At 38.9% G+C, this 16,093-nt stretch overlaps 1 long non-coding RNA gene across 1 annotated transcript; it reads right to left on the bottom strand.

The window, feature by feature from the left end:
- Positions 1-7,464: 7,464 nt before the first annotated feature.
- On the bottom strand, positions 7,465-12,467 carry LOC139978450 (uncharacterized). The gene is made up of 2 exons (XR_011796965.1): positions 12,160-12,467; positions 7,465-8,676 (listed from the first exon to the last, which is right to left on the bottom strand). It is a non-coding gene; the product is annotated as an uncharacterized lncRNA (long non-coding RNA).
- Positions 12,468-16,093: the final 3,626 nt, after the last annotated feature.

The raw sequence follows: 16,093 nt of genomic DNA, 5'->3' as shown, positions 1-16,093 counted from the left end.
TTGCATTGATGGAATTAGAACCAAACAAACCATGACTATACAGGAAGCTGATTAAGGAGCGAAGAACGGATTACATATGTTTGTAGAACTGATAGTTGTTAAGGGGTCCCAAGTCTTTGTTGAGGCCGGTGATGTGAGACAAAAGATTCAATCGATTTTTTTACTATCAGTTCGGGCTGTCACCGTTTATTGGTGTTATTATAGCATTAAAACTGCTTTCATTCCCTAACTGAAAACGTGTATCTCATTTTCGGACTGAAAACGTGTATTTCATTTTCGGACTGAAAACGTGTATTTTATTTTCGGACTGAAAACGTGTCGGACTGAAAACTCGTTTTTTCGGACTGAGAACGTGTATTTCATTTTCGGACTGAAAACGTGTCGGACTGACAACGTGTACCAAAAACCTCAGACTATACGAATACACATTGCCACATTTACATGATCCTGAACAAAAGAGATCATACATATGGCAGGGGCAAGCACTTTTCCCAGACTTTTGTTGACAGGTTGTGCGACATTCACAAACGTTGGATTAGCAGCTAATGATACATCTGCATCACCAGATTGAGATAAATTGCTTTCGTCCATTTTGTTCGATAGTAGCTATGACTGTGAATCAGGAGCTTGGCCACCCTCTAAGTCAAGGTGGGCAAGGTTGGGGAAATTCAATCAAGGAGTAACAATCAGAGAATGGCCAGCTTTATATTATTGTATATAGGCCTACACGCACAGCGTGTATAAATATCTGTATCGGTTTATTTATACTGGTGTTCATTTCCGTTGCCAGGAGGGGATATGATTTGAACGTGGGGGAGGGTGTGGGGGGGGGGGTGGGGAGGGGGTCCCATTTGAAGTGTCCAAACGATGCTAATCTTTACATCTATCTTCTTGAATCACATGTACCCCTATCGACACGATCAATCAGTCCTGTCTCTCACCTCCTCTCATGCACTGGTGTATTTATTTCCTGGCAAGATAACTGTTAGGCATAGTAAGGGTCAGAGGTCATCACAACTTAAAGAGTTGTGCGAGTCCCTGTGGTCTCTTACATCCTGGTAGCAGTAGAGAGAAGAAGCCTAATAGATCAGAAACCATAATCATCTTCTGTTGTGTCTTATTTTCCAGCATCCTTGAAACATTATATCCTTCACCTTTGATTTGTTGATGTCATAAAGCTGTATCTATGTTGTGCATTATTTAATTCCAGTATTTAGATTGTATATTCTTCTTGTGTATTTGACAGTATCCCAGTGATCTCCATTTTTCTGCTCTTGGTTTTTTTCTCTCTGTACTTTCATATCATATCTATCTCTACCCCTAGCCTCCATCTCCACATTTTCTTTACTTTCTTCCTCCATCCCTTCATCTGTCTTTCACGCTTTCTTTCTTGACCTCTTTCCTCCCCTCTGTTTACCCTGTATGTTTTACTTTGCCGACTCCCCCCCCCCCCCCCGCATCTCACCCCCAAAAAAGTTCACAAGGTTGACAAGTCTCCCCGTGCTAGTCCCAAGCTATACACCCTTGTTGTGGTGACCGTTCAATATACTTGCGGATCAAATGGAAAGCCCCACCCCCCCCACCCCTTACTTCCCAGTGTCATGAATCGGCAAATGGAAGATTATTCGGAGTTGTTCGTGATGGTTCAATGATCTTATAGTCAGGCATAGGCCTATATGGTTCTCTTTGTCCTTCATTGCCGTCGAAGTTTGAAATGAATTAATCGTGCTAGGAACTTCCGGGCAATGTTTAATTTTCTGTGGCAAGAAAAAAAGCTTCCCCCCAGTCTCTCCTGGTTGACTATATAGAGCCCGTACGCCTATATGGTCACACAATAGTATAGATAAGTATGATCCATGCAGACATCTAGTATATATTTTTTTAAATTCAATCCAATTTCAGTTAAAGTTTCGAGTTGTAATTCGAGTCAGTCGTGATGAGGTGCCCCATGGTGGAGCTGGGTAACACACCCCAACCCCGTTGCCGACTTTTTGGCATTTCGTTGGGAGCCGTTCGGAACAAGAAACAGGATAGTCAATTCTGGGAGTACAGTACGCTGGAAAGCAATACACTGACGTGATTTAGAAAAAAAAAGTTTTGCTTTGACGGCCGATGCTCAGCGAGACACTTTTCAATGGAAATAACTATTAGCTTATTGTTCATGTACTTATTCCCTTTTTGCCAATCCTTTCTAAAGAGGGTGGAGCCGCCCCTTATGGCAACGTATTTTCCTTTCCTTTTCCGTTCAAGTTTCGTTATTTTTTAATTCGGGTCAAAGGGGTGCAAGGACAGGGTTTACGTGCACCGGTTAGGAGGACGGGGTGCAGCTAGGGCAAGTGCTCTGTGATCGCCTAAAGGGCCCGTTGCCAGGAGTCCAAAAATAATTAAATATACATATTTATCTGTATATGGTATATGACATAAAATGCTTTGTCTTTCCCTCCTGATATATAACTAAAATTTATATATAAAATACAATGTAAGCTGTGACTCAGTCTATGTATAATTAATACCTAAATTGGCTGAAATACCAATTGTTCACACATGACGGACTTGACTTTACGTTTGATACCCAATAGTTTGTAATCACTTCAGTCAATTTTTTCACTCATTCGCGTTTGTCTTTTTGTGACACCAGTCAGCGTGAATCAGACATAAAGTTCATAACTATTAGTTTCTTGAGCTGTTTCTTGACTTCGACTGCTCACCATGTAGGCCTAAAAGAGTAAAAGCAGGGAACTGCTAGAGTAGCAGCTCCCTGGTCGAACTATTACGCCTGATGCAAAGCTCGACCGTAACCTATACTGTACAGCCCATTAGTTGTGAAAAGTTCTGAACGTAAAACAAAGCACTGAGTTTTGTATCACACAACACACACGAAAACGCGGCGTAATACCGCATACTACTGACCAGGGAGTTGTTCCATAACAACTCCCTGTACTGCCACAGACAAGAAACTATGCAGGAATTTCGCCAAGGCCACCGTTCAAGTAACCGAACCCGTTTATTGCTTACTAGCCGTAAATACGGGATTGCTGAGAAATTACGAGACAACAGCGACGATCCGATAGAGGGTAGTATTGATATTATTTTTGAATCGGGTGGTGTGAAGGACAGAATTTACGAGGAAATTACGAGCGATCCCACCTTTAACTACCGTTCCTTACTCACCTGACATTGACACGATTTACATTCCGCCAATTAACACCATCAAATTCCCAAGTACTGTGTAGCATGGTTTTTATTGGGGACATGAATTCCACTTCACCAAATACACATAAAACAATCTGGTATGGACACCATGGAGTTTTTTTTTAAATTCGAGTTTGATAAGAAATCTTATAGGGATATAAACGGAGATAAGTTACATATTTAAGGATCATTAAAATTACCAATATAATCCTAAACACGCAACTAATGTTCATTCATACTTAGTAAAGATTCCTAAATCCTATTGGTCCATTCAGGTCAGCTGACCGTGGTTAATCCTGTGAGTAACGCACGGTAAAATTACGGGGCATCATTTTAATAAATCTTTGGTTATATGTAACCAAAAAATGTTTTGTTTTATGATTTTTCCCACAAATGGTAGTGTATGAATGAACGGGGTTAATCAACGGTCTAGCGTGCGTTACTCACATGATTAATTCACTCCGGGTGTTAATGCTATCGCTGGATGCACTCGGGCTCCGCTACGCTCCGCCCTCGTGCATCGCTTAATTGCATTATCCCCCGATCGTGCATTAATCTTGTGAGTAACGCACGCTAGACCGTTGATTAACCCCTTATTTACGCATATAGACGGTCAATTCCCCCCCCCCCCCCTATCTGCATTCTTACAATACAAATCTATATTTCTTTTCATTTTCTAACAAACTGAAACAATAAGGAAGGCATAAAAACGGAATCGCTTAATAAATTGTTGGTAGTATAGTGGAATCAGTCACCAATTTAACTCTCAACGTTAATGGTTTTCCTGAACTTGCCTTGAACCATGGACGACGTATAGGTACCATTCCATACTTATGTGAGTGTACGTCCGTATGGAAAGCCATTTTAACATTTAATCGGGAATTTCAGATATCTCAAAATAATTTCAGATATCTCAAATTAAATTACAGATATCTCCAATTTATTTAAGATATCTACAAATAATTGCAGATATCTTAAAATCAAATTCAGATATCTCGAATTCAATTTCAGATACCTCGAATTCAATTTCAGATATCTCGAATTCAATTTCAGATATCTCGAATTCAATTTCAGATATCTGAAATAGAATTTCAGATATCTCGAATTCAATTTCGGATATCTCGAATTCAATTTCAGATATCTGAATTAGAATTTCAGATATCTCGAAATCTATTTTAGATATCTCGAATTCAATTTCAGATATCTGAAATAAGAAACAATTTCAGATATCTAAAATTCCCGATTAAATGTTAAAATGGCTTTCCATAAGTCCGCCTTACAGGTTAACCATCGTCGGATAATAGTCCAAAATTTACCTGCGGTAGTGACATTTGGGAGGGGGAGTAATTTCTTGAGTCATCAATTTCATGAATCGATGTGGAAAAGGGTGAAATAAATTACTGATGGTTAAAAAATGTGAAGATTGAAGATGATTTGAGGCATTTTACAAAGTCCTGGGTGAAACAACAACAAGATTCCGAAGCCGCGAGCGCTGGCGATGGCTTGGGGAGCACTATGCTAACCTTTGACCTCTTCTAGCTCAAAATCTAAACGGTGTTGGTGGCCAAAATTGATTGTGCTGTGATAGCCCAAGCCATCATCTAGCAAGGGCGTAGGAACCGGGGGGCTGGGGGGGGGGGGGCGCCAGCCCCCCAGTGAAAAATGTAGAGGGGCGGAAGTATCATTCCGCCCCCCCGGTTCGCAAGTCAGAAAACCCCTTTTTCATTTTCAAATGAGAAAAAAAATCTCATTTGGAGCACCAAATTGCATCTAAGGCCAGGTGAAAATACAAAATTAAGTCTACAAATTGGAGTGGGTGTTGAAGTGCAAATTGCATCTGAGGCCACCTGGAAATGCAAAAATTCCAAAGGGGAGGGGGACATCCCCTCCCCTTAGACCCCTCCCCCAGGCCGGCCATCAGTCTTCAGCCCCCCCCCCCCCCCACTCAAAAGTACCTTCCTACGCCACTGTCATCTAGCATACTTCATGTCAGTTGAATAACTTGTTCTAGCGCCTGGAAAGGGACGTATTTAATGTGGAAGTCAATGGAGCAATTAATTTTGGTATACGACACCTTAAGGTGGCGTACATCATACAGCCTATATCAATCCGCCCGAGTGTTCTCTTATCTCAGAAAAAGTACCGAAAGCGACAGGAGAACATATTTTTGAGATACATATCAAACAAAATCTTGCTTTTTTGTAGCTTGGATGCATGTCAGAGCACACAAATGGAAGTAAATGTGGTGCAAATATTGGGCCAATTGAGGCAATGTTAGACCACTTTAGGCCTCCGAAAATTGTTCACTCCTTCATTCAATATTTACTTAATTATTCAGTGAAGTGAATACAATATACAATCATGGGCGGCGATCCTGGGGGGGAAGGGGGGATATATTCCCCCATGAAAATGGGTGGAGGGGATGTAATACACCATATCCCCCCACCAAATGCCAGGGATAAGAATATGTTCATGCCTACATTTATGCATCATCGTGAATGTACGGCTCTTTTGTAGCTTCATTTCTCGCCTACCATAAACGCAGTGCGATCTTTTCAAATTAAGCGTCTTTATAAAACAAGAATAGTTGACTGTATGCTTCATTGGCCCTATTACAACAAAATGTATTATTGCGCCCACGGTATTGATATAGTACATATATGCACCCTCATAGTATTGTTATGAAATAGTGATACCATCTCTTTGATATTACCGAAAAACTCCATCGAGACACCTTACAGGCCTCTTATGTATTTATCTAGGTCATGGATTCAGTTTTCCCACGAGAAGTTTTTAACTATCTTATTGAATCTTGGTACACAGTTGGGAGTCTGACCCCGTGACCTTGAAGAATGATCAACGATTACGCATATCATTAAATTTGAATTTGCCCGCATATAAGTCGGTCCTACGTTTCACTCACAGAATTTACAGACATTGATAGTTTACAACTTACCGGAACCTCACAGAATGGATTAAAAGTAATTCCAATGTATGGTAGGGCAAAGATACCCGAGAAAAAATCAACGAAAACCTATGAAACAACGATTGCAATCCAACTTCGTCCTCACACATGTATTCCTAACTGACACAAAATAGGTCAAAACGAACCAACGAAAGAGAGTTACAGCAAAAAAGTTCTCCCATTTGTGGATCTTGTACTCTCCTACATGAAGCTGTAAAGATTAGGTGAAATGGCTGTCTAAGACGGCCAGTCACAAAACGATTACCTCGACTCGGCGATTTTGTTGCTGTCGCCGCCATTTTGAAATTAGGTAGACTTTCGCCAAGCCGTTTGCATGCTATGGGTTACTACCGACAAGACTTCACTCAAATCGTTTTCAATGTAGTGGAACCCATTCCTTTAGTGTACGGTCTATTAGGAATGCTAGGTTTTGTGGCGTAATTTAAGTTGTGCTAAGGTTTGGAAGAAATTTTGTCCCAAGTTCTAATATATGATTACGTAAAATGTGAAATTACTGAGAGCTGCGTATGGGAGGGGTAAGAGAGACAAAATGGGGAGGGGGCAAGGGAGATGGTGTTTCCTTTCTAGCTAAATTAATGGTGGTAACTATTAAGGTAACACAAATTTTCCTGAGTCTGTTGTCAAAACTGAAGGGGTCATACCACATGTCGAATATACAAAGGTAACATGGCCTAGGCCAAACCTTATTTCTAGTTGTTTTCTAAGGAACTTCCAACAATTCCGAATGATTTATACCTACAATACCAAATGATTTATACTTACCCACTTACCATAATTCCACGTAGCCCTTACTCAGTGAGATTCTGCAAAGCTGGGTACTCATCTGTTGCTTATATTCATCAATAAATATCAGTTAACAGTTTTCCAGTCAATACCGATCCTTGTTTGGTTCATGTATCACACTACATAACCACTTGTCAATATTGGAGTTAAGTACTGTGGCTTGGGTAGGGGTGTGTACACGGTGTTGTTTAGGGGAGGGGTGTGGTGTACTGGTGTTTTTAGGGGTTTTGGGGGAGGGAATGTGGTGCTTAGCGGATTTGGGGAAGGGTTTTGAGTTTCCCAGCTCTGGGATGGGTGTGGTGTTCACCAGCTTTGGGAAGAGTTAGGGTATTTTGGAGGGATGAGGTGGTTTTGCCACATATGGGGACTTAAATTAAAAGCGGACTTTCAGTACACAGGACGTGTTTGGATACATTACGTTCTATGGATACTCTGACCAAATATTTTGAGTAGGGCTGTTTTCTTTTTCACATGCATAGTAGAACATTAGTCAACAGTGGAAATAGAGTTGCCTGGTCTTTTATTGATTTTATAACTGTAACAATAAGGCACTTTAAACAACAGAAAAAAGAAAACAAAAACATTTGGTGTGACACTCTCCATGAAAGAACATGTTTTAATGTCCTGTGAAAATATGGGCATGAAATATAAATTACTTTGATCACTTCAAAGTGAAATACTTTGTTCAAATGGAAGGAATAGCTTAACAAAATTTGAATACTTCTTGAAATGAAACACACTTCATACTGTGAAGACTTCATACAATAATATTGTCTGAAAAAAATCACACACAATGTCAAGTGCATTATGACTGGAAGGGGTATTTCAAGGTGGCATAGTGAAGGCATGACATAGCAACAACAGTTCAGGTGGCAGGATGGATAGTTTTGTAACTTTGAAATGATGAGATATACCTGTGACATATAGCATAAGATTAAAATTAAAAGACAAATATATAAAAGTAAAAGGTAAGAGTAGAAACTAGAAAGTAAATAAATAAGTCCAAACTTGACATATAACTTTAACAACCTGGTCTTCTTCAGAAATAGGAGCACCAATAGCAGCCCAACGATCCATAATTCCTTTCATATAATTCAAATTATTTCCAACTGACTTGCCCTCTGCCATTTCAGTTCTGAGGTGCTTTTTCTTGAGCTGAATTTTGTTGGTTAGAGAATCCTTTTCGAACAGAGTACGCAAGGCATCCTAAGCATCACTTGGTTTGTCACTTGTTGTAATTATTTCCAGCTGACTAGATGCTATTGCAAGCACAATGGTGAAAAATGCCAGTTGTGTCTTTTTCAAGTTTGCACTCTTCTACTTCTCACATACAGTAACCCCCAACTTTCCTGAGCCATCCTCATAGCCCACAGGTCTTTTGCAAGAAACAAATGTCTCATCTGGAAATTCCATGTCAGCCAGTTCGAGCCATCCATCTTGTTAATTTTCCACGTCATATCTTCTGTTGTTCCAGCCATATTGGTCAGTTGTCACGACTAAATTAACCAATTTAAGTACCGACATTTCCCAAGAAATGGTTCCAAAATCAGCACATAAATTCCAAACAACAATCTATTCTACACAGTTAACTTCCAGTGTATGTGTCTGGGCCAATAACCTGTTCGAGTTAGCTAGAGAATAGGCATGAGACTGCTGAGTATATTACAGCCTGTTGCTGCACACAACTTGTTCTTTCTATAAGAGTATAACAGAAACTGAGGAAAAATGTAAATTACATATATATAGAAAACAAAATTGCTTAAAGGTAGCACACTAATAATACAACCTGATTAAACAAACAATAGTTTGGAGCAGAGTTGTAACAACAGGCACTTAACTGATCCACAGGCTGCATTCCTTCTTACTACGGGTACATATAACAGAGCTAGGAACTTAAAGATGTATAGTATTAAATAGAATGTGAGACTACATTTATTAACAGATTTCTATAAATAAACTCTTATATGAAGACTTCAGATATGAGGATAATAAACATGGGGATGTAATAAACTCTGGAAGCTCTCTGGGCTAATACTTAATACCAGTGGAACTGCATTTTGCAATGTTAGTCATTATACATAACAAAACAAATTTAATAGTGAATGAAACTTTTCTTCTTTTTGGGAATAACTTTTTTTTGGTCATATATACATGGGAAAGCACCTTAGAGAAATCTGTGTGTGACACACACACACACACATAGGAAAGACTGTACGTGAATGACTAACTAAGTACTTCTACTACTGTACCTATCATAGAAAACAACTTAACAATAACAAGATCGTAAACTCTCGTTAACAGCAAAACATGTTGTCACAAAATGATCCCTGATGTTTAAGTCACCTGGAATTATAAGTAGCTATGTACAACTACATGGCTCTATGAGGTGCAATTGTTCTCAAGTACCAGCAGTAGTGTTCAACCGATTAACCTAATCGGAATCGGAATCGGTACGAATATTGCATAATCGGTACATAATCGGAATCGGTAAAAATTACGTGGAATACCAGTTATGTCATACCGATTATTCAAAAACACATGGAAGGTGAAAATATCATTATTCAAAAACATAGGGAAGTTGAAAATATCAACTGATGAATTAGGTTTGTTCTTTTACTACGAAATATTAAAAAAAAGGCACCCCTATACGTCTTCCACAGTGTATACTTTCATCAAATTAGGCTGCCAGGGTCGCCGATTTTGCTTCCCTCGTGGTTATTGACTTCATATTTCTTGGCACAGTAAGCATAGCAGCAATAGCAATTTCGCGAATTCAGGAATGTGCTGGACAGGGTAGGAAATAAGCGGAGGCGACGGGCGATTCGCCCTCGCAAGTGCTAAAAAGCCCTCCTAAAGCACAATTACGAGTGCGAAAAAGAAAAATGAAATATAAAAAAATCGCCCTCGTTATATCAGGTGTCTGTGTAAAATTAATTGTGACATACGTTTGCTTTAGCTAGGAATTGCAGTTGCAGCGCGAATCGCGCAAACAGTTTTCTCACATCTCGCATCAAATTTGAAGCAGTGCGAGAGGGTCGCGCACAATCACCGGGAACTTCCCGTGGTAAATTACGGCCTGCAGTACCAGCGAAAATAACCTAAAATCCTCACAAATCTCCGACCACATGGTAGCCTTACTTCACACTAAATCAACTGCATGGAAATCTAAACTTGACATCTGTTTATTCGCTCTAGTTGTGTCGCAAATAAAAACTAAAAATATCCACGGAAACTGCAATCTTCGACCACATGTTAGCCTAACAACCACACTAAGTCAATGGGAAATGTAGCCTAACCATCGGTTTGCAAAAAAAAAAAAAAAATGCGTAGCTTAGTTTACAACTTTCAGTTTGCTGGAAATCGGCATTTGTTTGGAAGGTAATGTAAGTGATATGTCTTATAGAGGGAATGTTATATTTTATATTGGAGTAGTTTCTAGTTGTTATTATTTCTTTACATCAATCTGGTATTACATTTTAAAGTAATTTTAAACAAGTGACGATGGTACAATTTGCTTTTCAGTTTGATTGGCCTAAGCTTACACATTCTAATTGAACCTGAATGGAGTTATATTGGTAACGAATAGGTATGTTTAACTTCAAGTTCGTAACATTTCTATTTGTTCATAAACGGTATAATACTGAAAATAAGTACAAAATAATGTCGGAATGAAGGCAATATGTCTTTAAAATTTACACTTTGGTAAAGATTGAAGATGGATGGTTTGTCTGAGATACTTTTTGAGATGGATATTTTGAGTAACTATTCATAGCCCATTTCAAGCCATTAACAGGTGACATTCACGTCGAGGTGGTTAGGCCATTCGCTTAGCACAGTGCTGACTAGGTAGGATGTCATATCTCCGTATTTTGGAAATTTAAAAAAAAAAAATCTTTTTTTTTCTTTCCGAGAAACTCCAGAGGTAATTTGGTACATACAAAATGATACCTTAGAGCCTTGTATAACAACGAAGCAAAAGGAAACAGGGGAAAATCACAACAATAATTGTTTCTGTCAAACTTTATTGCCGATTTCGTATAAACGGGATATTTTCTCATTTTCAAATAATCGGAATCGGTACGATTATGAAAAAAATAATCGGTAATCGGTATTTTCTGTTATGCATAATCGGTTGAACACTAACCAGCAGTAGGTCTAACTGTAATAGCAATAAGTATAAAGTGTAAGCAGTATTAAGCAAGCTAGTTTTATTTCTGTGTTACGTATCTTGCTCTACCTAACTACATATTAAGCATAGGGAATTGGGCCTAGACTTAAGTCATGGATCTAATAACGGTCTTGAACACTTGTAACAAAGTGACATTGAAATGGATCCCGATCCCAGGATGGAGGAAATTTTCACCCAGTCCAGCTTTAATAAAACTCATGATAAGCCATGATCTTAACTTATACATAGTACAAAGGCAGTCTACTAGTACTACTAATAATTTTTGTATAATAATAATAATAATACTAAATTGTATCTTATGCAGTCCAAATCTTTTCAAGAACAGGCCCCTTAGAATTATTACACAAGGACAAGAAGGCGTAGGCTAAGAACTAAAGGTTATAAGCCTTAGTCCGTTATTAAAATTGGACTAAACTATGCAGGTATTCTAGTATTACTAAAACTAGGCTAGGGCCTACCTGTAGTAAAAACTTGTCGTAGTATATTACTTTAGTAAATACAAAAGTACTAGGCCTAGCCTATAGGCTAGCCTAGGCTTGTACTAGTAATATTACTGTCCGCTATGCCCTCGAATTTTTAAATTTTAACTATTTAGTAGCCATAAGTAGTACCGTGACTTATCAACTCCCTGATTTTTCCATATTAACGCAAAAAAATGAAGGGAATCTATGCCGAATAGAAAGATTACGAAAAATACGAGACGTTGTAAATGTAGCACTAGCTACATCATAGTCGACATATAGCGCTAGGCTGCACGTTATAGGATACGGTGCTTTCGTGTATATGTGTATTATGTACGTTAGGATACATGTATTAGGGGCAACCAAAACCACATAGGAGCACCATTTTCGTTGACCAAAAAATCACACTTTTCGGGAGAGTTACAACTTTTCTGAAAAATATGAGTAAGATTCAAGCTTATATATTACAAAAATGTTATTTTCACGGTTAAAAGTTGTCTAAGACGCAAAAGTCACATAACGATAGACGTCGACTCGATTTGACTTACCTTTATGTTTTTGCGTTGGTCGTCGATAAGAAAATGCACTGCTCTATTGGTAAAATCTTCGTTTCTTTCCGGAAATGATCGTATTTGAGTCTCTAAAGTATCCTTTATCGAGCTACGATACTCGTAAACCCGAATGACATTGGGATGTTTGCGAATTTTACCGATTACATCCATACATGGAAGTAGCGAACCGAAGTCCGTAGAACCGGATTTGCGCGAAACAATTACTTCCGGGTCAAGTAGCTGTGCTCGAAAATTTGCTAGTAACGGTCATATATTGAGGTCAGACTTCCAACTGGTACAGGGCCTTTTCCCAAAATAGATTCCATTATGTCTCAGTGGAAACTCTCCTCGCCGAAAACGACCGTTATTGCGCAACTTTCACGAATCCGATGCACAAACCGGAAGTGGCAAATCGGAGATGGCGCGGAAATAAGCCGAGTCGTTTCCAATACCGATTCTCACGTTAAAACATGAATTATGCATGATCTTGATCACCGAGAATTGCCGTATATGGTATTAGAGCATCCTTATATAGTGCAAAGACACATCTTCGTTAGAATTCGGTTGAACTCGTTCTCATCTAGCGGTACAATTATAGAATACAGGGCCATTCATTAACTCTTCCCAGCATCCGGATGCGCGGATGCGCGGTGTGTCTGTACATGTCCGTACACGTATGACGCCCTCTAAAATTCCATTACGTATTTCATTTTGACTCCGCATCCGCGCATCCACCCCGGGAGTACTAGGAAAGGACTTAGATAATTTTCGAAAGTTTCCCCATATACGATACACCATCACGTATTTCATTTTGACTCCGCATCCGCGCATCCGCGCATCCACCCTGGGAGTACTAGGAATGGACTTACAATTTTCGAAAAGTTTCGACATATACCATCACGTATTTCCAATACTGAAAGTCCCGTATGTACGAAGATATTCCACATCAATAGTGTGTCGTTCTTAAAAGGCATCCGTACATGTGTGATGCCCTCTAAAATTCCACCACAGAAGTACTAGGAAAGGACACTCCGCATCCACGCATCCGCGCATCCACTGAAAAAGAAAGAACTGGGACTTTGACATTTTATACTCACATACGTACTTGGGTGAGACTAAGCATCCGCGCATCCGGATGCTCAGATAGTATCATCGAGTGGCCCTGTATTCTATAATTACTCCCATCTAGCTTCAATCAATGAATTTCTCTGCCCTTGTGGAACGGCGAGGAGAATTTGCAGGTAAGTAACTCTGACTTTTCGGATCTGTAAGGTTTCCGTATTAGAATGTAGATTATCATAATGATGGTTTCAAAATGTTGGCAATACGTTAAAGCATCGAAGCTGTAAGTTTGGATTTTGTTCACCCGTAAAAAGTGTACAAAAATTTAGGTCAAACATCATACCAAGTTCTTGCTTAATCGTTAGAAACAGTACATACGGCTTAACGTTGTTGTTGCACTGTAATGTCGCCTAACACATTGGCTTCATATAAATAGTAATAGTATAGGCCTACGTACTATTAGTTACTATTACTAGTATTACTTTTCTACAGTACTATTACTAACTACTATCATACTAAAGCCTTGGACATAGTTGTTAGCAACGTAGGTAGGGCTTCGCCACACCGTAAATTCTTTAAATTCGTTGTGACAAATTTTATATAGTTTCCTAATCGCGGATCGCTCTTAAATTTAAGTATGATACTACTATTAGTATTAGGGTTCTGTATTCCTAAGAAGTATAGGGGTAGCCAACCGGCCTATGGTCATGTACTTTTTAGGCTAGGCCCAAATCTTCATATTTTAATAACTTCAACTTTAAGGCCTCATTGGTCTTGGCCCTAGTAGTACTAGTACAAAGCAGGGCACGGCGTAAGCTTAGATATAAAGTAAGGCTATGGCCTAAGTCTGTTATATATCTGTTGACTGGAGTGTCACTTTTAGTTTTAGGAAATATATACATTACTTAAGCTTTGGGTGGAGTGCTGTTCTCAATCTTGGGTAAAGTTAGTAGGCATTTTCAAGGCAAGGCCTATCTACATATTCATATATTCCTAATAGTTATGTAGAATAAACAGCATTCTATTTTCTAGCTGCAGTTTTGCCCACTAGTTTTAGCAGATGCACTAACCAACATTTCAATACAAAGCAGGGTTTCATTTTTTTGGCGAATGATCTTGAACCTTTTGAGACACATGCAGCCTTGGGATTTTGGGATGTGGGTACAACATAGGCCTGCATTCTGCTTGTACTTGTAGCTTAGAAATTTAAATCTCTGCTTACTGACGAGTCCAAAGTTTTGATTACTCAGTGTATTAATTCAATTGTATGTTTAGGAAACAGGGAGATAACAATTTGCACCCTGACTACAATGAGTATGTGCTTATGTGTATCATATAAGTTTCTAATTTTCGTGTGGAACTTGTCATTCTGTTTTTTTTTACTTTTTAACTATCATGACATCATGCCAAAGAAAACAGCTTGTCAGTTATACCATGAAGAGAAAGTTGCTGGACCATGTACTGTATGTAAAGAGTCCAAGCCGCGTTACTGGCACATAGCTCAAGCCACTCCTGCTAATTCTCAGTTGGTTATAGTGCTAAGGCAGAAAAATATATTGGATTATGACTGTGTTTGCTATGCATGTAAACTTAGACTAAGCTCAGTCAAAGATGAATCTAGGCCTCCCTCGAAAAGACCTTCGTCAAATACATGTCAGTTGCCAAATTGCACTAGTCAAGAAAATGTGCATCAGACATCAAAATTTGTTAACCGTAGCACTCTAACCAATTTGTTTGACATTGATGATGCCACTGCTATTGAGCTTTGCTGTAACAGGTCAGGAATTTTTCTTTGCCATGCTCATTACTGTATTCTTACAAACAAAATCATCTTTAAGGATTGTTCCATATGTCTTTCGACAAGTTCAGCAATGCGTTCATACAGAGAACCTTGTGTTGTTACTGCTTATATTAAACATTCCCTTAAGACAGATGTCACTTTTGAAAGAGATAGTTTACTGTGCAACACCTGTTATCAGGCAGTTTCAAGGTATGCCATTAGCTCAGAGTATTTGGAGAGTGTAAAAACTTCAAAGCAATATCTCTCTGAGCTGTTAGACCACTTTCGAACAACCACACTTGAGAGTGCTGATAAGTGTGAGGTTTATGCCTTTGCCCAGTCTTTGCTATTTTTAGGTCGAGAGTTATTAGAGGATAGAGCAATTTTACTTGAAACAGTCTATGATTTTTATTCCAAAAGTTTTAACAATTGCTCATCAGTACGGGATGAAAATAGCAATCAAGACTTGCCAAGTAAGAAAAACAAAATGCAGTTCTTCGCCCAAGTTAAGTCTGCTATAGGTGATTGTTTTATTGCTTCTCACATCAGTGAACAGCGTAGGCTTGGTACTCTCATCCGGCGATGTGGGACTGATATACTTACATGCTTACATACATCTCTTTTCCATTTTTCACGAGAAAAGGCAGATCTCATATTGCAGGTAGATTTACTTAGAAAGCAAAACCAAGTTCCAGCAAATCAGCTCAGCTCGGAGTACTTTTGTAATACACTATCAGAGCAAATGATTCCTGCAACCAAGACCATACAGGACCAAGCAGTCAAATATTCTGGGATAGATCAAATCAACATTGAAGCTGAAATACTCAAATTACCCCCCTTCCTATGGAATTTCATTTACCACAGTACACTCAATGATGTTGAGAAGAAGCAACTGCTGTCTTGTGGTGACTTCAGTTGGCATACACATTTTCTTCAACAGCTTCATGTTTCGTCAACAGTACATCGGAAGAAAATGCTGAAGCGTTATTTTATTTGTGCTAACATGTTATATACACTTAACGATAACTGCTTTTCACCCATCCATCTAGCTATCTCAGACGTGGTTGACAGGTTCAGTTCATCATCATC

Source organism: Apostichopus japonicus, chromosome 13, assembly GCF_037975245.1.
Source record: "Apostichopus japonicus isolate 1M-3 chromosome 13, ASM3797524v1, whole genome shotgun sequence".
Classification (NCBI taxonomy): Eukaryota; Metazoa; Echinodermata; class Holothuroidea; order Aspidochirotida; family Stichopodidae; genus Apostichopus; species Apostichopus japonicus.
Note: the sequence above shows the minus strand (reverse complement) of the source record. Positions and strands in the feature narration are given on the sequence as shown.